This window comes from Falco rusticolus, chromosome 9, assembly GCF_015220075.1.
Source record: "Falco rusticolus isolate bFalRus1 chromosome 9, bFalRus1.pri, whole genome shotgun sequence".
NCBI lineage: Eukaryota > Metazoa > Chordata > Aves > Falconiformes > Falconidae > Falco > Falco rusticolus.
In genome coordinates this window covers 1,642,664-1,668,038 of record NC_051195.1, presented here as the reverse complement: position 1 = coordinate 1,668,038, position 25,375 = coordinate 1,642,664, and the positions used below count along the sequence as shown (strand labels likewise).

The 25,375-nt window shown below is 41.4% G+C and overlaps 1 long non-coding RNA gene across 1 annotated transcript; it reads left to right on the top strand.

The window, feature by feature from the left end:
- Nucleotides 1–1,361: 1,361 nt before the first annotated feature.
- Nucleotides 1,362–25,222, top strand: LOC119153833. Its single transcript, XR_005106238.1, has 4 exons — nt 1,362–1,484; nt 1,833–2,008; nt 3,631–3,722; nt 25,190–25,222. It is a non-coding gene; the product is annotated as an uncharacterized LOC119153833 (long non-coding RNA).
- Nucleotides 25,223–25,375: the final 153 nt, after the last annotated feature.

The window sequence follows — 25,375 nt, the reverse complement described above, 5'->3', positions numbered from 1 at the left end:
ATCCATCCCAGACTCCATTGCTTTGCAGGGCATTGATAAGAACCTGTGATGGGGATGCAGAGAGGGCAGGAATAAGGGAATTGGTAAACCAGCAGCATTTCCATAGCGTCATAGTATCTGTGTGGGTTATGGAGGTGCTCCAAAGTGGTCACTGCTGTGCTGAACTAAGCCCATCAGAGGGTGAGTGGTGTCACACCAGCACCTTCACCCCAAATTCCCATGGCGTGTGCAATATGAGCGAGCACAAGCTCCCTCCCCAACAAATGGCTTGAGTGGATGCACAGGTATAAATAAATAGTGATTATGGCACTTTGTAACCCAACTGACCATTTTGCCTCAGTCATTAAAGTTTCTTCTCTGGTCTTTAGACTTTTGCACTATTAGTAATAACTTTTTTAGTGCATTAAGGGCCTGGAATGTGCAGGAGGCATGTCCGTCTGTAAAGCATCCCGTGCACTCTTTATGCCGTGTGCATCCTTGATCTGCAGGCATCCTCCCAGGGGGACCGCGGCTCCAGTGGGTAAGGAAAGCTGTTTTTCACAGAGGAATTAATTTCTGAAGGAACAGGTTCATTTTTAGCAGGTAGCATTCATTCATAAAACTCATACATCTACCTAAAATTATACGTGCGTATACGTACGTGCCACCATAGATATTAAATTATGTTGGTTGCTGCTTAATATACTCTAACCAGAACAATAACTTGTAAATCACAGAGTTATTGCTGAAACCAGAACTCAGTAATAACAAAATTATTAGAAAGACATAAAAAATAAAGTTGTTTCATCAGCATCATTTGCTCCCTGATCACAGAGATGATAGAAAATGGGTCTGTGTTTAAATGATAGATGAGAGCCATTAATATAAGCAGAGACCTTCCAGGATTGTTTGTAGTCAAAATTAAAAGGGAAACTTTAACAGCCTCAGCTTCAAAAACATCCTAGAGAGTTGTCAGGTGTTGTGGTAGGCTTGGTATAAAACACAGCCTCTTACTTTTGTGAATTTCAATATTATTTTGTGTGGTGTATGACAATCCCCTCTTACCTCCTCTCTTCAGCTGTGAACACCTTTTTGCTCCTTCAAAGGCTATTTGAAAAAACCTGAAATAACTTTCTGACAACCTAAAAATCACTTTTATCTCTACAGCACTCCCGCGATTGAACAGCTTACTAGAGTAAAAAGCCCCGTTACAAAGCACACAGATCCTTCATTTCCATAAAACTCTTCCCTCTGTGAAATCCTGGACGCTCACGGGCTGGGCATTGCTGCGCCCATGGAAATGTTTACCTCTAAATTTGACAGGGGAGGAACTGAAGTCTGAAATCCCATCTCTGCACTGGAACTGCCAGGCAGGCACGCGCCGCCAGCACGGACCCCTTGAAACAGCGGCTGTTGGGGGCGGCAGCGCAGCGGGCAGCCTGTCCCCTGGAGAGCTGGCACCGTGCGTACTGCAGAGCAGGAGTTATGGGGAAGAGGCTGCAAAGGTGCGTCATCTACCACACAATTTTTGTTGTGAAAGAGTTGCTGTGAACTTTTTGGGCAGGTGATATTTTTCAGATTTTGTGCCATCTGCCAAGCCTGTCTCCTTGCTTACACAATAATACATATGCTATAGGTGTTGTTATATATGTGTATACATATACACACTCTCAAGAATATAATAATACAGTAAAAACTAACATAATTAATACAGTAATACATGGATTAGTGTTGTAATATATTATTAATAGTAATATATGTTATATATTCTGTTTTCATTTGGTTTTTTTTCTAGTTTAAAGTGTTGGGGGGTTTTTTGTTTGTTTTTGGTGGGTTTTTTTTTTTTTTTTCAGATACAGAATCTCTACACCTATGTTTTGCCAGTCAGGAGGCGAGAGCAATGCATTTACCAGTAAATTTATGGCAGGCTATTTGTGGTGCATGGCACAGGGAGCATCCCTCTCCCCAAGGAATGGCAAAGCCTCTGTGAGACACGAATGCAGACCTGGATGCACGTGGGCAGATGCAAGTGAGTTTGGGAACGGCTGGTGGCTGCTTGCAACCTTCCTGACATTGCTTTGATTTTACTTTGAAATGCTTTTTTCTTCCTCACAGATGCAATTTGACTTCTTTCTCTGTATTTATCACTTCAATGTGAGAATTAACGTCTCTAGCTCCAAGTGCTTTCTGGATAATCTACAGAGTATTTATATCTGCTCTACAAAACTGTGCTCAGCTAGTACTGAATATGCAAATCTGGTTTCATTGGTGTAATGAAAAGAATTAAATAACACATTTGTATCATTCCACAGGCTTTCGTTAAGAGGCTATTGCACCTTACAATCTGAGGTTATAACTTCTGGTCAAGTTGATCATTAACGTGTCATGTGCGCACATGAGCTGCTGCATCCATAACATTGCTAACTTTCTAAACGAGAAATCAATGTTTTTGACTTCTAAATATTAGACCAAATGCTTTCAACATAATGTGAAAGAACTTTAATGTTTCTGTGCTAGAAGAGCGATCAGTTTGTTTTGCTTTAAAAGCTTTGGACTATCCTGTCACCAAGCTGAACAATATTTATTGCAAAATGTAAAAAGAAGTGGCAAAGCTGAGAAACTGGGAAATTAAGGGAAATGGTTTGCCAGTGAGAAGAGAAAGTGCCTATAGGCATATTTTCACAGTCAAGATATATATCTGTCATTGCTGCGGTATGTTTTGTTAGTCTGTGATTGAGGCCAGTACAAGTCCCTACGGAAATGACCTGTGTTTTTTAGCCTGTATAAATGTTAACAAAGTCTTGCAATCAGTGAAATCTTCAGGAAAATGAAAGGTACATTCAAGTAAGAGAAAAATCCCTCCCCTGGTTTTGCTGCAGTCTAAATAGAGTGCAGAGCTTTGGGGACGAGGAAGAATTATTTCCCCCCTGCTTGCTGCCTCTCTCCTGGGGCTTGTCCTCTCCCTGTTGACATGGGTTTTCATTTCACATAAAAACTAAGAAAAGATTTCAGAAAGAGGCATAATTAATCAGATGTAACAGGAAGGGAAAATACATGACAAGACATATGTTAATGCCCTGGCTTCCCACTGAGAATGAGAGTGATATTTAATCCAAAGTTAAATACCATGTGGCTTTGACCTATTGCTAATGAGCTGATGTTTGGTTGAAGGTTGAAAGGTTTCTTGGGAGAAGTTTTTAACCAAAGTGATCATGTGTGTTTGCTGCTTTGCCGCAGACATGTGCAGTTTGCCTGGGCAGTGGCTGTGGGCTGAGGCCATGTCCCCTCTCCCACCAGCCACCCTGTCTTAGAGCTTAAGCCGAAGGACAGCTTTGCTTGGGCTTCCAGCTTGTTTTGCTTTCTTCAATGCAGCTGCAACCTTAGATCGCGTTTTCAGAGAGTTGCACTGAAGTCCATGTTCAAACATACAAGATATGAGCAAATTTTCTTTCCACTTTCCCTCTGTTATGTTAATGGCACAAACCTACATTTTGCTTGTTTTAAGTTTCGCAGTAGCTCTGCTTTGACTGTTAGATCTGTGAAATTATGGAGTGGCGCTTTTGAAGTCGATGCTCTGTGTTCTCACCAGGGACAGGCACAGGTAAATGTGGCTGCATGTGAAACGCAAGGAATAATTGTAGTCTTTCCCAGGGAGGGTCACTGGCAGCCCCATATGTGCTGTTCTGTACACAAGAGTTTCGAAGAATTGAGGACACCCACGTCTAAAAAGCAGGTGACAAATGGTAAGTATTTGAAGTGACTGTTGAGTAAATACCAAGACACTTCTGAAATGAGCCAGAGCTGGAATGGGACATACCTGGGACCTTGCTGCCACCTAGCACTTCCATTTGGCCATGCCCAAAATGTGCAGGTGCAGCCGTGCATATCACTTAAAAGTGAGTTTTGTAGTGTATTGGAGAAAACCAGCCAGCCTCTACAATAGATGCTATCCATTCCTTAGCTAAGGGCTCGTTTTGTGTATGGACAGAAAGAAAATTTCCTGTTGTGCCTTTCTTGCAAGCACTGAAGCGCATAAGTGAGAGCTGAGGGCTCTCTTGGCGTCTGCGATGGGAGGGCTCTTGCAGTTCTCTGTCCTTCACCTTCCCTGGCAGCCTGAAGTCACTAAGGATTGCTGTGCCGGACGAGGAAGGAGTGGTGTTGGTTTGAGTTACTGGAGTGGCTTTTGTCTCTGCCGTCAGGGGAACGCATATTTTGATGGTACTACTGTGTGGGGGAAAAAAAAGGGAAAAAATAAACAAGCAGAAAAAAATCTATCTTTTTTCCTGTGAGGTCGATATAGGTCAGACATAAGTTTTCTGAAAAAAAAAAAGAAAAAAAAAGTATAAAGAAAATGGAAGAAAAGGCATTTTATTATTAAATTTTATGTGTTGTTGCAAGCAATTGAGAATTCATTTAAGAAAGCTCAGGAAAGCCGCTGGTAAACTCCTTAGACACGTAACTCCCCAGCTCTGCTTGGTGTAGTGAGGGTGTTTGGGGGGTGCATGGCCAGCACAGGAGCCTTCCCGAGGCACCAGGTGTGGACAGCATCGTGTGTGCCCCCACGTCCCCCAGCTGCCTGGCTTCTTCTGCCTCGGAGGTTGGGCAGGAGGGTGGTGGTCTGGAGGCAGACGGAAGACGCCAGGAGAAGGTAGTGCCACTGGGCTGTTCCCAGACACGATGAAAGCATCTGCTGAGCAGGCTGGGAAGCTTTCGTGAGGGTGAGAAAGGCTTCATCTGTCCCAGCGCCTGCACTGCTGGGGCCCTGGGGCATGAAGTGCAGCCCTCCAGCTGCTGGAGGAGTTAGTTCAGGTTCCTGCTTCATAACATCTGGAGATTTCAGTTTGTTACCTCCATCTAATCGCTTAGACAAGGGTCCCTTCTGTTCCTCCATTTTCCTCCTTGGGTCTGCTCTGTGGTAGATCATTTCCCACTGGGTTTAGTCTCAGCTCTGGGAGGTCCAGAAGCCTTCCTTGCTGTGTCTCTTCATGGCTCCCAAATACTGCCTGTCACTAAAAAACCTGACGCAAACATTCCAGATCAGTGTGATTTTTCACTCAATATTCCGTGTGCCTGTGATTTCCTCAGCATCCTCTAGGTGCTTCTCTAATTTTTTATTTTCCTTTCCTTTCTATTTCACTGCAGATGCCTGGGGATATAGTGATGATTCAGCCTCCAATTTACCTGATTCATCATGCTAAATCCACTGACAAAATCTGCTTGTTTTAAATCCTATAATACTGTGGAGACAATTTGTTTTCTAGCCAGAATGAATTATGGCTTTTAGGACTTCCTATCATTTTGAAACTGCATCCTCAAGAACATTCCTTTTTTTTTGTTAATTGTGTTTTTTGTTGTTGCTTTTGTTTGTTTGTTCTGTAGGAACTAGGCAGTATTTTCATCTTTTTAGATTTTTTTTCTTTTCTTTTTTCCCCACAGGATTAAGATCTTTAAGTCTCAAAGTCTTTATTTCAGTGAGTAGTGTTCCTATCCCTTCTGAAGCTCCATGTTTTTTTCCCCACAGGCTTTATCATCAATCAAATTCTTTTAAATGTCAGTTGTGTTCCTTCCTGTATTATTATTATTTTTCCCTTTTTAGATGCCATAAACTGAACTTGCGTTGTTGATGGAAATGACAAACTGCATCATGAGATAGAGCCTTGCTAGGCTGATATTTTCACATGAAACAGGCTGGTTATGTTTTGGGGAGACTGGCGGGAGAGAGTCAGCATTTTGGGACTAAAGTGCATTGGCTCTGGATAGTCTGGGATGGAACTATCAGGGAAATATTTAATTTCTTGGCGCTCAAGAGCCGGCTCTAGAACTGGCTGTAGACTGCTGTGGGTATTGAATTAGTAGGAACAGAGCCAGGACTGGAACAACCTCCTCGACATCACCACTTACTGTAATTCGAGAAATGGTGGGGTTTTTGCTTTTTGTGTGTCTGTGGTGATGTCAGCTCCTTCTCATGAGCACACAGCCCTGGGCTGGGCTGAACAGACTGTGGCTCCTGAGGGACTTGCTGGGCAACAGCACAAACACTCCATGATATGAAAGCCCAACAGACCGAGCTCTCCTGGCAGTAGAAAAGGCTTTTCCTTTTTCCCTAGTCCAGATCCACTCCTGGATTACAGCAGCTGTGGCTGTAACAATTTGCTTTTAAGGGAAATTATGAATGTGTGCTGCAAAACTGCCTGTCTTGAACCCTTACTTGCACAACACTCTGAGAAATCATTGCTTGAGAGATAAGATATGTACATAACTCACTGAAACTGCTTATCAAAATGGTTTTAGAGCTAAAAGTACAAGGAAAGTCAAAAAGTGAAACTATAAGCCCTTTTCACTTTTGTTCTCTTTACTAACACAGGGAGTTCAGAATGTGATTGCAGGGGACTGGACTAAGTTCAAAGGCTGTATGCCTTAAGTATTTTAAAAAATTCTTAAGCAAAAGCCCTGCCCCTCATGCAATGAGAGATACCGTTCGGCAGTTGCAAATTTATGGGCAATTTTAATACGATACTCTCCACTGCCTTACGGCAATTTTCATTTTGCAGTAGTGATGGCTTGCTCATTAGCCATGATACTTCCTAGTGCTTTGCTGACCTCGACACCTTAGAAAATTACTTCAGTAATAATTGTTAATTTAGGTAGCAGAAAGTCAGGAAGTAACTGTGTGTCCTGGCATTGATAGGGCAAAAGGCAGGAGGTGCAGATCACCGAAAGGTGTGGGTGATGTCTCCTTGCTGACCATCTTCCCGCTGCAGAGCTTGACACTGTCACAGTTCAGTAGATGGGGATTAATGAGTCTCTTCGGAAGAGAGCTTGTCATTGCTTTACACAGCAGTTCTCACTATGGTGGTCGTTCCTTTCACCTTTGGGGAAATGTTTGGGGGTGATGCTGTGAGATTTTGCTTTCCTAATGCTTTTGGCATGCTGTTTGCTTAATAGCAGTCGGTCATTAGATTTGCCATTTTTCTTTGGGGTCTGTGATCTGTTTTCCCCTGTGAGCATGGATGGATGTCTTCCTGCCCAGTCTATGTGGTCCTGCACCTGGGCTTACCCACAAGCACCATCACTTTACACCAAAGGTGGCAGTGGAAGGAGAAACAGACAGCCAAAGTGGTTTGTTAAAGGCCTGCAGAAGGGATATGTGGCAGAGGAAAAAAACCTCAGTGCTTGTATCTTAATTCTCGGAGCAGCATCATTTTTGTTCTGGTTTCTTTTCAGTCTTTTGAAATCAGAAGTTATCCATGGGAATTTTGTGAAGTTAAGGTTAGATGAGTGTGTTGGTTTCTACAAACCCTGCAAGGCATGGCTGGTCTGGAAGTATCTGCAAGGTGGACTTAGGTCAGGTGGTAGCTCTGGTGGAGAGGAGGGGGAGAAAGAGGATGACAACATGTCCCATAGAAGACAACAAGTCCCACAGAAGCATCAGCTTGCTGGAAGAGTTTTTCCATGTAGCTGTTGCTTAGGTGCCAAAACTTGAGCATGCTCAAAACTCGAAACAGAACCTCTGATGAGATACATGGGAAGAAATGCTGAGGAAGGACCGAAAGAGTTTTCATGACTGTGCCTAACAAGTTCTGGGACATTAGGATTTTTCAAAAAATACATGTAAAGAAAAACCTGGTCTAGATGAAACCTGGGGCTTTAAGATGTACTTGTGCACACAAACACGTGCATGTGTGCACACACCCCAGTGATTCCTGATAAGGGTTTCTTCGTGCAGTGCCTGCTGTAAAGGGCGGGTCTCAGAGAGACACAAATAAAGCAGAAAATGCAGCAGCTGCAAAACTGAACAAGTGAAATGTTGCAATATGAGGTCTGAGGTGTCTGTATGGCATGTATTCTGTTTTATTTCATTTTCCCACAATTACAAAAGCGATGACATATGTGGGAGCGTCATACTCCTGAAAGTCAGTCCCTATGACACTTACCAAATTTTCATATGACTGAGTGGAGTGTAGCTGCGTTGTGGTCGTGAGTCTGTAACAGGAGAAAATTTCAGTGTTCACACAGAAAAGATGACCCATTCAGGAGCTTGCTATTATTTTGAAGTATTGTCCCACAGCAGAGCAAGATAATACACTAATTTCTTGTTTCACAGAATAGTTCTGCAGAGGTAATCTTTGCCCTATTGAAGAGAGGTTTCAAATGTGCCCTCCAGGTCTAGATTTCATCTTGATCCTAAAGGAGCATTTTACCTGATGAGTTATGACTTACAGGACAAGCACCTTTCTCAGGATTGAACATGTCATTGATTCACTCGACAGGACTGGTAACACGGTGCTGCTTCTCTTTGAAATTTGAGAAAACTAACACATGTCAGATGTCTCCCAGGTTGCTTCTATCAAATTATATCTAAAAACCTTCTAAGAGCAGAATTTTCCCTGGTTACCTACTCGAAAGTTTGAGGAGAAAGGTAGGAGGAGGAGCAAGTGGTGCAGAGAATGCCATGAACCTGCCCAGGCTGGTGGTGTCAGGTATGAATTATTAGACTTGCTCTCTTCTTTAAAAATTCTTTTTTCTTACTAGCGTGTTGTGAGGTTTACCTTGATAAAAAAGCATACTATTTTGAAAGTAATTTTTTCTCCAACTGAAATGGCACACAAGTTTTAGTTGGAACTGGCTCAAACGTCAGTCAAGAGCTCTCCTGATAAAAGCTGTTCTTAATATAATAGCTTAATAAACACTGGTGGCTAAAAAGTTCTCTCCAGCAAGAAAAAGACATGGGAAAACAGAAGTGTGCGATGGCCCTTTGCCCAGTGCTGACTCCAAGCGCAGATTGCCTCCTGTGTTGCTGATGTTATTTCAGCCAACTTCAGTGTTTTCCTGGAGGTTGAACATATACTTTAAACCTGGTTTATTTATCACAACCAAAAGGCGTTATTACAGCAAATTAGTCTCTTGTTCTGATGCTGTGAAGATGGCTTTTAGCAGGACTGACATCTTGGTGACTATTGAGAAACCTCTGTGCAACATTTTACCAAACAACATGAATACTTGGATTATTTTTATAATTTTTTTGAAAATGCGTGCCTGTTCCGCAACATGTGAAATAGCAAAGGGACAGAGCTGTAGCGAACTGTTTTCTGCTGCAATAGGGATGCCTCTTACGCAGTCACCCTTCCAGCTTCTGCAACACGCAGTCTCTTTTTGCACTTGCCTTCTTGATTTTTTTTGCTCGTAGCTGTGAGAGGAGAATATTTTTGAAAGAAACTGAGACAGAATATGGATGGGATGCAAGTGCAGTACAAGAAAGCAGAGCTAAGGAAAAGTGAAAGCACAGAAGGTGGAAAAGAGAGAAAAAATCAACAGAAAACAAGAAATACAGCCATGCACAGCCATAGGGAAATTACGTAAATAACATGTATGTATGTATCTGTGTGTGTGTTTATATGTATGTATATCTATCTATCTATAGACAATCTTATAACAAATGAAAGAGGCAAAAGGTAACTTAAACAGACCATATTGCAGTTGGGAAACGAAAGGGAGATGAAGAAGAGTGAAGTGGATGCCTGGTGACATTGAAGCGATGGCTTCAGGAGAGTCCTCTAGCGGCAAAGGTTTGATTTGTGCGAATGGTTTTATAATAATATGGTTGTTGCCAGCAGACAAGATGACGATAACTTCTGCATGCTTATATGCAAAATATTTTGTTCTCTAAAAATGTTGAGAACTGTAATTCAGAAGAAACTTAAAGCTGAAAGTCTGGGATGTTTTCCATGAAGACTCCAGCATGCCTGGTTCGAGGCATGTAGGCAAGGAGGCACTTGGAACAGGGCAGGACGAGGATGAAGGAAAAGATTTTTAAATTGAAAAAGTAGGTTGTGGATGATATGATATTTCTGGATGAGAAGGACATGTTCTGTTTTGGGCTTGGTATAACCACGTTTTGACCTGGCCGCTGAAAAGTTGTTCTGTAGTAGGTTTCTTCACCCTGAGGTTGGTCATTGCAGACTCAGCAACAAATGGCCAGACAATTGGAATGAGCCGTCCCACTGCTGATGGCTTTTCTGCTGAAGTATTAGGCTTTAGTTAATCAAGAACCTGAACAAAGAGCCGAAGAATGGGCTGATGTAAGTCAGCTAGACAGGGGAGGTAGTGACCTGAAGTCATCTCGGTGCGGCATGATAAGGAGGCTTTGAGATTACCTCTTTTGACCAACACAGTTAGCCAGGAGGTGAGAATATATTCTGGTTTAACACCATCCCCAATGTGTTACAGTGAAATGTCTCAAACTGAGCAGAATCACTAAAATGCTTCTTTTTCTGAAGACTTCCAGGTCTGTTTTCACCCATCGCTCTTTCACATTCACTTTCTAACTTGGAGGCAAAATGTGTCTCTGAACCTCTTGCCTTCTAGTCAGCTACGCTTGAATTTTTCCCTTCTTTTGAATACTGCCCTGGCATGCATGTGCCCATGGTTTGAAGAATACAGCAGTCTGCCTTCAACTCTTAGCTCTGCCTCTGTGGGGGCAGTAGATCTTGTAGTTCCAGCTATTTCATGAATCAGTTGACAGTGATTTCTTATAGGCTATCGGTTTTCTTTTGGACTTTATGCTTGAAGATCAAGAGATGGTGATTCTGGAAGTTTATCTTACTTTTGAAACAAGAAAGCCAGCCAGTGCACGTTACCTTGGAAATAATTCTCAAGGGAGAGACCAGAATAATTGTAACCATAAAGAATTGAAGAACAAAGTAATAACGCTTATTAGGTGCTTTTTTAATGTCTTTGTCATAGATTGTACCCTCAAGTTGTACTGCATGTTCTTCCCAGAAGCAGCTTAGCATATTTTCCCATAACACATCCATGCTGTTTTCCTCTGGACGGCTCCGATGTGCCTTTCAGCTTAGGCTCGGAATTAACAGATGAAAATGTGCCGGGGTGTGTTATCTGCCCGTGGTCACATGGGTGACTGGTAGTTTGTTGGGGTTTTTTTTGGTCTTCCATACTAATATAGAAGAGGAAAACTTTGCAGAAGTATGCTTTCTCCTCTCTTTCAGTGGTCAAAAAAGTGAAAGACTTTCCTGATCACATATGAGCAGGGAAAGTTTGTGTATGATGTGTCAGTTTGACAAGGAAAATAGATATATTGCTTCTGCTCAGACATGCATTTATCTGTTTTTCCAACCTAATTGTGTATTACATGCAAGTACTTATTCTGGAAAACATCTCTGAATATCTTTGCCGGATATCAGCTGTTCACTCCTACTCATTTTTTTGTCTTAACTGGATTCTGACCACAGTATAGCTTCATTTTCCACTCTGAAAATTTGTTTTTATGGTGCTTTCTCTTAATGCTCTGTTAAAGAGGCTTGAAAGTCTAAATAAATTGTATTGTCTAATTCTCCCTTATTTCAAAGGCTTCCAGCAAATCTCTTCTCTTCAGAACCTGCATAATTCTCACTATTTAACTCAAGGTTTCAAATGTTTTCCTAAAGTAAAATCGTTTAAGCTCAAATTCCTGAAGCAGCATTAGACTTCTTTTTTTCCTTCTCTTTTCAAGAAAGGGCCATGGTGACTGTGAACCTGCTGCTTAATTTCTGATACTGTGTAAGAAGGGGAAACTTCAGATCTGTCATAGCAACTTCAGATGCATTCTCCATTAATTTATTGCTCTCCCAAGACGGCTTGCACCAAAGGGTTGTGTTTTTTTAAAGGGCAAAGAGTACAGAGGTATGTGACCATTAAGGAACCACTCCTTGTTCTTACACTGTGAAACTTGGGAGGCTGAAGAGTTTCCTAGGGAAGATTCTGGACACACTTGCTATGTCCTATTTTACTTCCCTAATTGGCTAGTGCTGAAAACAAGGTGCTGGCCTAAACCTGCCTCTCAGCTATGTGGTATTGATATTCCATACACAGTGTATGTACGTACCTATACATGTATTAAGCGATTTAATGAGTCAAACACACAGTCAAACAATTTAAAACGTTGTGACAATTAAGACAGCTCCTATGGTGTTGTGATACATGACATCATGTTACTGAGTGCAAAATGCCTCCTCCTCCTTACGTGCTTGTATCCCCAAAGAGTGTTGTTTGCACATCTATTTGTAAAAAATACCCTTTGTCTAGGTACTTCGCAGTACAATTTAACCTGTATTTTGTTTAATGTTGTCTTGTAGTATCATGGTGGTAGTGTAAGATTCCTTTGGATTATATTGGAAAAAGATAGTTTAAACAAAGCTTTGCTACTTTGTTGTTCTCTTCTTTTGAACAATATGAACAGTGCTAGAATATTCTTTATGGCTTGCTATTTTCATTTATAATAATTACATGACTTTCAGCTCATGTAATTTGGGTGTTTCTTTCTCCAAGGAAGCATTCAATACGAAGGGATGAAGCTTTCAGGATCTTTATAAACAATGTGTCAGGCACAGAGATGATAGAGTTCAGAGCCGTCGCTTCATGGATAACCCTGAAAAACAGGAAAATATCTTAAAAGGCAATGCAATATTGCTGTGGATAGGACTAGCTGAGTGACAGACAGGGCAGTCTGTTTTCAACACTTTCGGCTGCTGCTCCCAGCCAGCATGAATAGCAGCGCCATTGTACATTTAGCAGTGTTACTGTCTGCTAGCATGGCCCTGCTTCTTGCTGTAATTTCCCTCGAATAACTAGTTTATTAGATGCAAGAGGGTGATAATATGGTAACAGAAAACAACAATTTGCCAGTACTGTTTCACAAACTTCATGGGTGTCAACAGGGCAAAACTGTTGCTTCCCATCCTGGCTCCTGGCCCTGTGTCCGGCTACTCCCGGCCACCTCTCCTCTCCCCCCAGCATCTCGATGGTGCTTCCGCAAAGATGAATTGGATGATCCATCTTCAAGGCAGGAGTTCTGATGATTTGTAGAAAAACTATCACCACTGATAGGACAGCCAATCTATCACATCAGGCCGCCTCCTTTATCCTTCATTTCATTCCTCTTTATTGCAAACACTTCCATGCTCACCCTCTTGACTTTTCTCTCCCTCACTCAAACGCTGTCACTCTATAGATTGCCTCAAAAATTGGGGAAATGGAAACTTAACATCATTTAAAGCACAAAAGTGCAGCTTTACCTGCATGGGCAGGCATGCAGATCATGTGCTGTATTTTGCTTGCTTGGTGTCGATGGGCAGTGTGCCCCCCTGCCAGCCCCACAGCTGATCGGAGCATGCAAGCCCTGGGCTGTCCTGCTGTCTAGTGCAGACCTTTTCTTCTGGTCTACAGGTACAGCCCTTGAAGGACAGACAGGCTTGCAAATGGCATGAGGCTGCTGGATAGTCACCGTCTTGATCCTTGACAGGTCCAGGAGAGCCTTGGCAACCCAGAGGACCATGCACGCTGGTCTACCCAAGGTGATACAACAGTCTCTGCTGTCTATCGCAGCTGGTTCCATCACCTGCAAGGCCAAAGATAATTGAGAATTTGTATTCTGGTGCTTCCCGAGGAACCAGACTATCACCTTTTGCACTGAAGGTAACTTGTGATGACTAATTAAAGGATGGTGTAAAATGAGCCATATAAAACAATGAACACCTGCAGCAAATTATGGTATCCTGGTGGGCTTTTAGGAGCATCCCCTGCCCTGAATCCCATTTTGAGAAAACACAAATAGTACTATAGCAAGAAATAAATAATGCATTGACTTAATTCTGTAAAGAATTAATGTTTCCTCTTTAGAGGGAATAGTCACTTGCAAGATTATTTTAATTTGCTAGTCTTCAGAATAGAGGCAATCACTGTCAGTTAAGACCTTTCTATGGGTGTCTAGCTCGATCTCTTCTGGGGGTTTTAAATGAGAAGGCTGACATGCAATTGGAGACCTGGCTGATGGTACATCAGCTGCCAGAAACACATAGCTGACATAATGGGAGTTATTCACAGCTGCTCTGATTTAAACTACTACGGCACCACTTCATTGCTTTGTTATGTAGTCTGCAGACCTTAATCATCTGCTGTGCTAATAGAGTACACCAAATTCAGGGTACAGTATACAGAAATGTATATAAATCGCTTATGTGCTAATTTTGCACCTACCTGATGGGATGTGGTATATAAAGTGATTCTTTGGGCAAAGGGTACTTTTTGAATTTCGATCAAGTTCATATATAAGCATTTTTCACTCTTAGATAACAATTTTGTTATGGCCGGTGTGATTTTTCTTGTGCATAATGTGAAAATCTTGGCTTCTCCATACCTGTTTTGCCTTCTACCATCAATAATAGCCTTTGGCAGAGTTTGTTAAAACTGACAAGTTGTTGGATATAAAACAGATTTGCCTATAGATGAAATATATTTTTGGTCATAACCTTCTCATATAAATCAGGAGCACCACTGCTGGTTTAATTTACAAATTCTAGAACTCATCGGGGAAAAATGAAATAGCCGACTGATGGCAAGTTGCTTGTTCATTTTCTTTTTATTATATAAATGGCATGCAGATAATGAGCGACTGAAACAGCCAACCAACTTCTGATTAATATATTTGATACAGTTGCTCAGAAGGGAAAACATATTTTGAATAATTTGTTGTTGTTTGTAATGAGCAGATGATATGACAGTAGTGATTACCTTAATGAATCAATTAAGTGTAATGCAATTTGAGTTGGATGGTGCCGGTGATGGCCAATTGTGCACCCACCACTGGGACAGTTACTTAGCAAACCATGTCAGATCTCAGCCAGCCCGTCGTTTGTGCAGTAGAGGTGTTTTTGGGAGGTGGAGAAGACAAGGAAGCAGGTGGTGGAAAAGGAGCACGCTTTGGCAACTGGCGTGTTTCTGAACGTGGTAATTATCTTTGTTGCTTAAGTTGGATGAGATCCGGTCCCTGACCTTCTGGAAAGAGCAGAGATGGATTTGGAGGCACAGAAATTTGTCACCAGATGCTCCTCTCCGAATCTGTTCAGAAAGGAGTAGCGGTAAGAGAGTTTGTCTGCTTGCTGGCTCTTTGCACTGTTAGCCGTAACGAGGTTTTTAATGGAAATAACTCTGTACCTGGAGTGTTTCTGTGTACTTTCTAGTAGTATATGAAAAAAACATTAATACAAATTTTTGTTGGTGTCTTGTGTTGGGGTCCATCAGAGCTGAGATGCCTGTAGTTTGAGCAGTGCACAGCATAGGCTGTGGGATTTCTCTCAGCTGATTCATGTCCAGTAACTCAGGTTGAACTGGAACGTTTCTTGCAAAGAAACACCCAGTATTGTGCTAAGGACCTCTGGCAATAGGGCATCCATGAGAACCTCTGGTAATTTTCTCAAGTCGTTAATTATTCACACCATTACTTCAAGGGTTTCTTTTTTCCTGTGTGATTCTGGCACTTTTCCACTTGTAACCTCTGGAAATTGATATACGTTCATCTCTAGATTGAAGCGCTTGCTATAGCACATTTTCATTATCCTTTTAGGTTCTTAAACTGTGATCAAAGTTCCCCTTTTACCTCCTCTTTGATAAACTAAGTAGTCTGACCTCTGCAGATCTTTCTCTGTGGTTCTGCTTTCTAATCGTTTAATATGTTTTTGTAGATTTTCCCTTAACACTCTCCAGTTTTGAATTATGGAGTACTGCTCAGATAAATCTTTTAAATGGCTGGTTTTTAAGACTTGAGAACTGTCCAGACCCTTTGCTGTTTTCAGCAATAGAAGGTGAAGAGTTGGGCATTCTGTTTTTCTGTTCTGGTCCTGTCATTCATTTGCCGAAGGACTTTCTCTTCACCAAAACTCATGTCTTGTTCATACTTGTACTTCTCAGTACCTCACGCATATGTCGTTCAACCTACAGTTAATTAAAGTTTAGATATTTAAATAGCATTGGGGCCAAAACTCCAATGTTTAGATGAAATCCTTTTGTCTCTTTCTCTCATGAAATTAGTTACACATTTTGCCCTGGATCTGTGGATAGTCTTCACGTACATGAACTGTTTTAAGCTTCTGAAAAGGTGTATTCCAGGCTGAGCTGAGCATCTCCAAAGCACGTTCCAGCTGGTGGGAGATTGGTGTAGCATTCGCATCCCCTCTAAGGTTGCTGTGTAACTTCGCCTAATCATTTTTAATAGTTTGCCATGTATTTTAACTGCTTTATACAAACAGTGCATCCAAGCAATTGTGTATGCAGCTACTTTATAGTCACTGACATGCCTGTGTGCAATCTGTGGATGTTAAGGGATATCTGTCTATGACATCTGGGGCTTTCAGAGCCTGAGGTAGATGTCCAGCAGCTTAGTTAGGAGTGGGTTAATTCTATATTATCTTTTTCTTAGACATTTTGCTGTCATGATCCAAGTTGTTCCTGTGAGGACCTTTGCCTTGTGCAGTTCAGGAAGGCAAAGACAACTGCTGTATGCCAAGTGCAATGCTTGTAGCAGGTTTTTAATTCATCTGAGAGATGAAGGGTGAACCCATTAAAAAAAAAAAATCAGTTTGGATGTAGCTTGCTTTAGACTTCTTTATTTCTTGTGGGTGATTGCGGTGACTTCACCCTTCCCCTCAGCAGATCACCATTGTCTCAGATCTAGTGTCCAGTCCCTCCCATTTATTTTTGTTTTGTTTTGTTAAAAGAACGCTACATACACAGAGATGAGATTCTGGAGTACTTTTCAGGTGGGTTGCTTGGTTTGCTGTGAAAAAATTGAACATCTTATGTAAAACTTAATTTGAGAGACTTGACAAACTGTACAGGAAAAAATTCAAGTAATGGATTGCTTGCTAGCTCAGTAAAGTATAAACACTTGTCTTGTTCCTGCTGTTGTATACAGAGGTGTAATATGCTGTGCTAATGCCTGATTTGACGTGTAACGTGCCAGATATTGTGTGCATAAAATGGAGTAATTTAACAGAGCAGTAAGATAGAAGAGGGTAAAGTTTAATAATAAAATGCAGTACATGCCTTTCATGCTTAAATTGGGGGAACTGCAACCATTGCACAGTGGAAAAACTAGAAATGGGTTCAGAAAAAGGGGTAACCATTAAAATGCAAAAATAAAAAAGTACACCCAGGCAAAATAACGTTGCACATGTTTCTTATTCTCACAGTTCTGAGGTATCAGCTAATGGCCATTTTCAAGGAAAGGATACCATCCAGAAAGACTTTAGGTTTGCCAGAAACTGTTTCTAGACAGCTTTTGTGTGAAATTATGCTTCTATTTACATGTATACTTTTATTTGTTTGGCCTCAATCACCGAGTCTCTTCCCTGAAAATGTCAGTTGTGTCTGAACAACTGAGGGTCAGCTTCCATAGTTATGTATGTCTTTAAGAAGAGAATTTTGCTAAAGCATGAATACTTTAAGATTTTTTCATCATAGGAAGCAAAAAACTTGCAGTTTTAGTGGCTGCTATGAGACTGATGAAGAACATTCCTGTTTCAATGCAGAAACTGTCTGTCATGTTTGAATAGAAGTTACTGCAGAGGCTCTCAGGTTCCTAGGTGCTATAGGAACACATACAATAACAGCACACAACTTTTGGCTTGTTTTTCATTAAGTAACTACTGGGAAGCACAGGAGGAGATTTATGGTAGTCAGACTAGATGTACTGTAATGCAGCATTGAATGAGCTTTATTGCAATTATACTTCACTATGTTATTTACTCTTTGACATTCCTACAAGACTGCTGCTCTTAACAAAAAAGAGAAATTTGAATGCCTTACAGCTAATTCCTTCGAATCCTCTAATTTTCTCATTAATGCTTTTGATTTATTTTGCCTCTGACATGAATTTAGTTTTCAGAGTAATTGTGATCGCTGTTACATTCACATGGAAGGTTTAGATTTTCATCTTGTGAATCTGATTACCGGCATCCTAGAGCTGCCATTCTCCCTGTTGAGAGCTCAAGGCAATATTATCTTTCATTAGTGTCACAGTCTTTCTAATTTAAATCTTGCCTTTCTATTGATTTTTGAGTTACATCTGATTTTCCTACTTCCAAAGTCATCTTTCTTGCCTTTATTTCTTTGTAAGTGCAGGAGTAGTCAGTTATTTTTCACTGCCTTCTAATGACTATACTCACTGTATGTATCAGTACTCCTATACTTCCACGGACAACATTTCTAAGTTGGTTATCAGTTGTAACACTTATGATGTAATATGGTCCATTCAGTATAATTTGATAGATATATAGCCCATATTTATAAACAAAACATTTGAATTCTGCACTGGAACTGTAGGAGCCATGTTGGAGTAACACTATCTGTACTGTGTGATAACAAGATATCATGCCATAGCTGGATGTTACTGTGTGGGCTTTGATCAATATGGGTTTTTGAAAGCACGGGTGTTGCTATGAGAACTCTGCGTTGCAGGGGGTGCAATACTGGCTTTGACTGGGGTGGAAGGTTGCTCCACAGTTTCCACTCAAGTGAAAGTTAGTAACTCCATGTTAAATACACCGAGCTTCTGACTTCACAAAAGCTTGCTGATCTTCTGAGAGAGGGATGATATTGTAATGAAAAAGAGATAATTGCCTAATAAATATGTGTGATTGGTAGAAAGTGACAGACATCAGTCATAGGCTGGTAAGTGCTTCACAGGTTTGAAGATGCTTTGGTGACAAAGCTGGACAGACTATAGAATAAGGTTCTATGAGAATGGTTTGGGTTGGAAGGGACCTTCAAGATCATCTAGTTCCAACCCCCCAGCCATGGGCAGGGAGACCACGTGTATCTATGGGTCACAAACAGCAGGGGAGTGCTGTAGTTCAGCCTCCTCCAGTTCCAAAAGCATTACCTTCAGCAGTTATTTTAGTTTTAACAGGGAATTAGGAACTATGAGTCCAGTAATAAAGCAATATCTGCCACCTGAGAAGACCTGTAGCACTTCAATGTTTATTTTCTCTGATAGCTCACTGCAATGTGATTGAACTAAAAAATGGTAATTTCACAAACTCTGTTCCTGAGGTACTTCTCTGCGTTAAGCTACAAATCTTAATTCTGTGTATTAAAATACATACAAGGGAGACTATAAAAAGCAATTTGAGTGTTGGTCAATGCCTGAAGAGCTTTCATCAATGTTCGCAAATTCAAAGCGTGAATGAAATGGGAGCTTTCAGGGCTTTTTCTTGTATAGAAATAATTTCTCATGTGTATTGAAATGTAAGTGTGCATATGGTGCTTTTTACTTTTAATGCACTCTGTTTGCTTTAATTAATTGCATAGTGTTGTATATGAGAGGCATATGGAAAAATTTCAAAAGTACTCCAGAAATAATCAACATTTCAAGCAGATCTCATTTCCATTTCCATGCTTCACCCTCTTTTTTGGACATATATTGTTGCCTTTCAGAATACTGAATGGATGGCTTGATGTGTATGAGAGGCTGAATTTCCAACTGCTGCTAAATTTCTGAGTTAGAGGGTGGTACAATCTGGGACAATGATATTAACAAGTCTCTTTTTTCCCCTCCCTCCCACCTTCTCATAACTTTCTTACTCTTGATTTTCCCAATGCCACTCAGTGAATCACAGGGTGTTTGCCTCAGATTGTCTGCTCAGCAGATGATGGTAGAAACGCTACAAAAAATGAGAAAACCAGCTTGAACACGGGTGGTGAAACTGCTGATAAAAATGCAAAATTATAGATGAAGTAGTAAAACAGATCTTCTGAAGTCGCTGAAGCTGACTTAAGATCTGGGGAATCACTGTGGGACAATGTAAAGCAGGAGGAAAAGGAGGGAGGGAGGAAGCAGGTTTGGTTCATTTGAAAAGCTTGGTACTTCCCTGGATTTGCTAGCTTCATAGAGCATTTAACAGAAGGTGGAAGGAAACACCACTAGCAGTGGAAGATATCAGAGTTCAACCTAAATATCTGAATAAAGATGACTGCAGTGAGCCCTGAGAAAGGAGGCTTTGGCTATTGCCCAACCCAGGCTTGCCGTTGGCATAAAGTACTTCTGGAGCTCGTCTGGCAGGAGCGCAGTCAGCCCTGCCATGCGATGGCACTGCCCTGCAGTGATGAGCATCCTGGGGCAGCGGGAGCTCCCATCGTGCTGCATCACCAGCACTTTGCTACTCCAGGAGCAGACAGCGCTTGTACTTTAGTTCCTCCTCACAAGCTTATGGCATTCGCTTAGGGAGTTTGTGTGCTGCCGTCACTGCAGTCGCTTGGACATGTGTTTAATTCTGGCAGGTTGGCTCCCATGGCAGTGTCCAGGACATGAACATTGGCTGTACGAGCCACTGGGAAAGATGGGATAATGTCTGGGGCTGTAGTGCTGCGATGTCAGGAGTGTTTGTTAGCTGTTTTTTAAATAACCTTACCCTCCTTGGGTGTGTGGGAGGGCTGAGCTCGAAGCAAAGTTTTGAGTTACACCTTTAGTTAACGTTGAGACGAAGGCTAGCTACAAATGACTGCTTTGCAGAGCTTATCTATTTATGTGTTAGGAGCAAAGACTAGGGTCCAGAGCCATTAGACATCCCTGGAGTAAGCTTGGCAAGAATGTTCAACTACTGAATACTAATACCCAAAGCATAAACAAAGCTGTGCGGAGGAAATTGGAAACAAAATGTTCTGAACTCAGTGCAAGTGCAATGTATTGCAGTTACATTCATGTAGTATTAAGACTGATATGGTAAGAGTACTGCCAGGCAGAAGAGCAGAGCAAGATATTTTTCCAGATAGTAAAGGATGAGAAGTGGTCAAAGTTACTTATTTTGGATATGTTTAAAATAAAGAACATAGTATATTTTTGTTTTCAGGCATCTCAGTTGCATAAGTTAGTGGAATACTGTCCCAGTCTTTGCCCGCTGTAGACATTTTCTGTAAAGAAAAAGGTTTTGTGTCATCAGAAGCATCACTCAAGTGCATTTTTAAAGTACTGTAATTAATCATGGGTGGATATAATTATATGAGTGTTGAAGCAAGCATGAATTATTTTCAAACACAAAAAATGCTTCAAGGCAGGCAGGGAGGGCCAGGGATCCAAGGACTTTTTTTCCCGTTACCTTGCACATCCTCTTAACCCAACACCCCCCTGAAGTTAAGAAGTTAATAACTAGAGGTCAAGCATCTTTACTACAAGAATTCTGGCTGTATGCTGACCATTTTGCAGCAAAGGATTCCCTCTCACACACTGATGCTGAGCAGTGCTTCTGCGTAAGGAACCTGTGTCACGGGTGAGCGAGGCACCGCGCCGCTGCCCTGGCACTGCTACCGTGCTCAGCTCCCTGTCCCTGCTGCCTGGGAGATCTCCGCACCGCAGCCTTGCCTGCGGCTGCTAAAGCATGGCCTGCCTCGCCTGGCTTGCTGAGGGCAACTGGCTTGCAGCCTCCACTCAAGTCTGCGGCTGTGCCTTCTTCCCTGCTCCTTTCTGCTCTAGCTGGCTGCGTTAGAATTAATGCCAGTATGGCACTGAGCTGCTATTGCCCTGCCTAATTGCAGTGGAGGCATGCATTGAGTTGAATTTCACAGGTCATGTTATCCATAAAATTCCTATTTGCTGCAAGAGAACAATGAGTCAACATTTAACTTCTCCCTAAGAAAAGTGCAATGTGTAACAGACACCAAAGGCAGTTCTGCGTGTGCCTTCCTAAGTGACCAGCTGATAAATCAACAGAATCTAGCTATGCCTAATACAAAAGACGAGTCTTGTAACATTGAAAGCAAGCATTAAAGGAAAACAAAATTGGGTCAGCCCTAATAATTAAGGTAGAATTTCTTCTACATAAAATTATTTTTCGGATAAAACAGATGTTGAGGATAGTAATTGTCATACACGGTACAGTTTTCCTGTTTATCTACCCATGATGTGAATGCAGGAGTTGTAAATCACCTCTAAATATCTGAAAGTCATGCAAATAGCTTTCAGTCACAGGGAAACAAACTCATTTTATTCCCAGTCAACCATACGTGCAATAAAGAAATGCTTTGCATTTCAGATGAAATACACCTTGGGATGTATAGATAATCCTGGTTAACAGCTGTGGATGCCTATATATAAAACAAAGGTCACAATTTTACAGGCAATACTCCCATTTGAATGCAAGAGTTGGCATTTGTTTTTCAGTATTATAGTGTTTGCAAACAAGTCTGGGAAGCATTTTCACAATGAGACTATATTAAACATATGGGGGTTATATTACAGTATGTACATAAAATTTCAATTTGTAGAGGGCTGTAGTGGTGGAGTACTTGGGAAACTGGGTCTCTGGGAAGGGCGGCAGAGCGCTTGGTATTAACTGAAATGTCACTTGATGGCTTTTACTTACAGGAAAGGCTCTTTCTTCTGGGTTTGTCTAGCTTTTTGCAGATGTATGATTCACAAGCGATTGTTCAGGGGACTTAACTACTGTTTAGCTTACACCTGTAATAACATCATAGCATAAGTCTAACACTGAAGAATTAATTTGAAAATATGAAAAGGTTTTTACTGAACAACAACAGTGAGAAGCTTTAACCCCACAGTGACCGGTGCCTGTCCTGTACAGTTTGTCACTAATTTGCAACAGCTTTTTCTTAGATTCCCTCTCCAACGGCGCGGAAACCACATGCATCTTGTCCCACTTGACTGCACTTTGCCTTCAGATAGGCAAAACTTTTTTGCTGTAGCCTGAAGAGTAAACCCTGCAGTGTGTCCTGACGCCTGCCCAAGGAAGGTCGTGGCACTGGCGGGCGGGATGCGAAACCAAACCGTCCTGTCCCAGACCATCCTATGGTAAACCTATCATCAGGGTAAAATTATTATGCACCTGATGATCTTAAAGGTCTTTTCCAACCTGAATGATTCTATGATCATACTTTATGCACATTTGTCAGCTGTATTGACAACATTTTCCACCAGTGTCATCATTTCTATGGCCAGTTAGCTTCAAGACTCTTATCAATTATTCTCCAGGACCTCTCAGAAACACAAGACCATTCCTTTTTCTCTCAGCATAGTTGTCTAGTAAGAAGAATCTTCAAATTAATGGAGACAAACAACACACAAAAAAAAGACGGGTTTTTGTTTGTCTGTCCTTGGACTGAGATCATTTGTATCTGGAGTATGTGCAGGAGGTTTCATTAAATGTTAGCTATGCTCATGCAGTTGTACTGAGGGCTGCAGAATGTGCTAGGCATGGCCAGGTCCCCTTGTCAGGCTCTGTTTGCCTAAAAAGCTGCTGAAGTTTGAGCACAGATGCTTCAGGAACAAACTTGGAAAAACTTTTGGACACTCAGGAGCGCTGCCAGAAGCAGAAAGGCTTCTGCTGGCAAGCAGCACAGAGCTAGGGGATGCACAGAGGCAGCCATGGGGGAAGGAGCACATCGATCGTGTTGGAAAAAAAACAATCCAGCAGAACAGAAACTTGTTATTGCTGCCTCGTATTTTCATTGCTTTAAGGAGAGGCAAAAGGTGGTCAAGCAAAATAGTTGAGAATACCCATGGGTAAATTCTCACCCCCCTATTTAGAGAAGCTATTAGGCACCTGTCAGAGCAATTAGTGTGTAATGTAATTTCTATATAATTGCAGAATAATTGCAAATGTGTCAATGTTGGTTTTTTTTTGTTAAAGCTAATATAAGTTAATATGCTACTGATGTTTCTTATGTATCTGCAAAACACACTTTAATATACAATTAAAATGTATAAACATGCATTAATCCCAGTTAAGTTTCCCATGTCATTAAATAGGAAGGTGAGCATAAAACCTAAGGTTCATTTCAGATGAACAAGTCCGTACTCAGGCAGCATTTTAAGTAAACATGCTTGTGAGCTGCCAGAGCACAGGGGCTGCCTGCCTGTTGCACACCCCACTCATTATGAAATTCAGCACGAGTTAGTTTTAGGCTTCTAAAGTCATGTTTTGCAGCTTAAATAAAGGGGAAATTTTCCACAACTGCATTTGTTATCGAGCAACAGTGTTCCTGATATTTTCAGGCTGCATAAAGCTTATATAAAGGTTGTTTTGTGGTGGTATTCAAAAAATCTATGTATAAAGTGATGGGAAGTCCTTGTTTATTTGCTGGAGGCTGCACTTCTGCCCCTTAGGAGCTGTATCAAAAAGAAACCCTGCTTAGGCAAGGCTGGTACTTTCACTGGTTGATATTATCAGCACCTGTATTGCAGTTACAGCAAGGCAAGCTGAATGGTAGCAAACCATTCTTGATAGTTCCTAAGGAAAAGCTCTGGTTTTTTTGTGGTGGGGAAGAGAGGACAGAGGTAGCAGGATCTTTTGAATAAAGATCAGGCTGATGGGGTTAGGGTGTCTGACTAGTTAAAGACAGTCTGTTCATAGCATCCTGCAGAAAGCAAGTGCTTCCTAGCTGAACAGGTTTTAGACAAATTCATCACGGGGGAAAAAGCTGTAAGGAAGTCTCAGAACTCCCAGGGAGGTGTGGATGTGATGGGAAAGGTCTTCAATAGTTGCCCATTACAAAGTTGGAAATTCCCCTTAGTAGATATATTATTAAATAGTTAATCTATTTTTTTTGTTTTGCTTTGTTTGATGGAAAAACCTTTTTACTAATGAAAAAGTAAGTGACCTTCTGTCACTGTGCACCCCTTAGCACACAGCAATGCTGTGTTGCTTTGCAGCCTACAGAATGCCCTCCCTGGCTGGACCCTACAGTTAAGGGAGAAGGAGGATGAGCCAGAGAGAGAAAAAATGTAGATACAGAGTTTGTCTTTTCTTCACCAGCTTAATATGGATGCAGTTACACCTCTGAAAGGTCTGCTTTCGGTATTCATTTTACCTGAATATTGTTAGGGAGTCTACAGAAAAATGCCTTAAATCAGTATTTTCTGCAAGTAATTTCTCATTTGAACAGTAAACTAGAAAAACTTGGCAAAAGGCAAGGCTTCTTCATCTCTGGCAAAGTTAAGCACAAACCTGAAACTAAGTATCTTTCTGATTTTTCCACACTTGCTAGTTCTTTACTCTTTCCTAAGTTTTATAACATTTTAGCTTACCATTGGGTTAAAATTGCACATTTAAAAATGTTTTACTCTTGAGCCCACGGCTAAAACCCTGTTAGATGGGTTATGAGGAACAGAACTAATTAAATGCAACTTGTTTTTTTCAATGCAAAACAAAGTACTTTAGGTATGGGGAAATGGTAGGAACTTTCTGTAGTCCTGGGTATAGAAATCTGCCCGCCTCTTGCCGGACTGGTGGGGTTTGTCCCTGCCTCCCCAGGGAGGGCTGCAAAACCCCCAGTCATACCCTCGTACTTGTGCCATGCTTCGGCATCCACACCTTTGCACCAGGGTTAGGTAATACACAACGTTTCTCACTGAATTTTGTCTTTTCAGGTTTTCACATGAGGAATGTTGGTTTGCCATTAAGGTGTGTATTTGATTTGATTTAAGCAAGAGGTAACTACATTCAAAATCACACTACCAATTGCAGGGCTGTAATCCAGAGAATGGAAGCATTTTCTCTATTGAAGCTCTGAAAAATAAAGTAGCATCGTGGCTGGCTATTTAAGGTAAATAGGC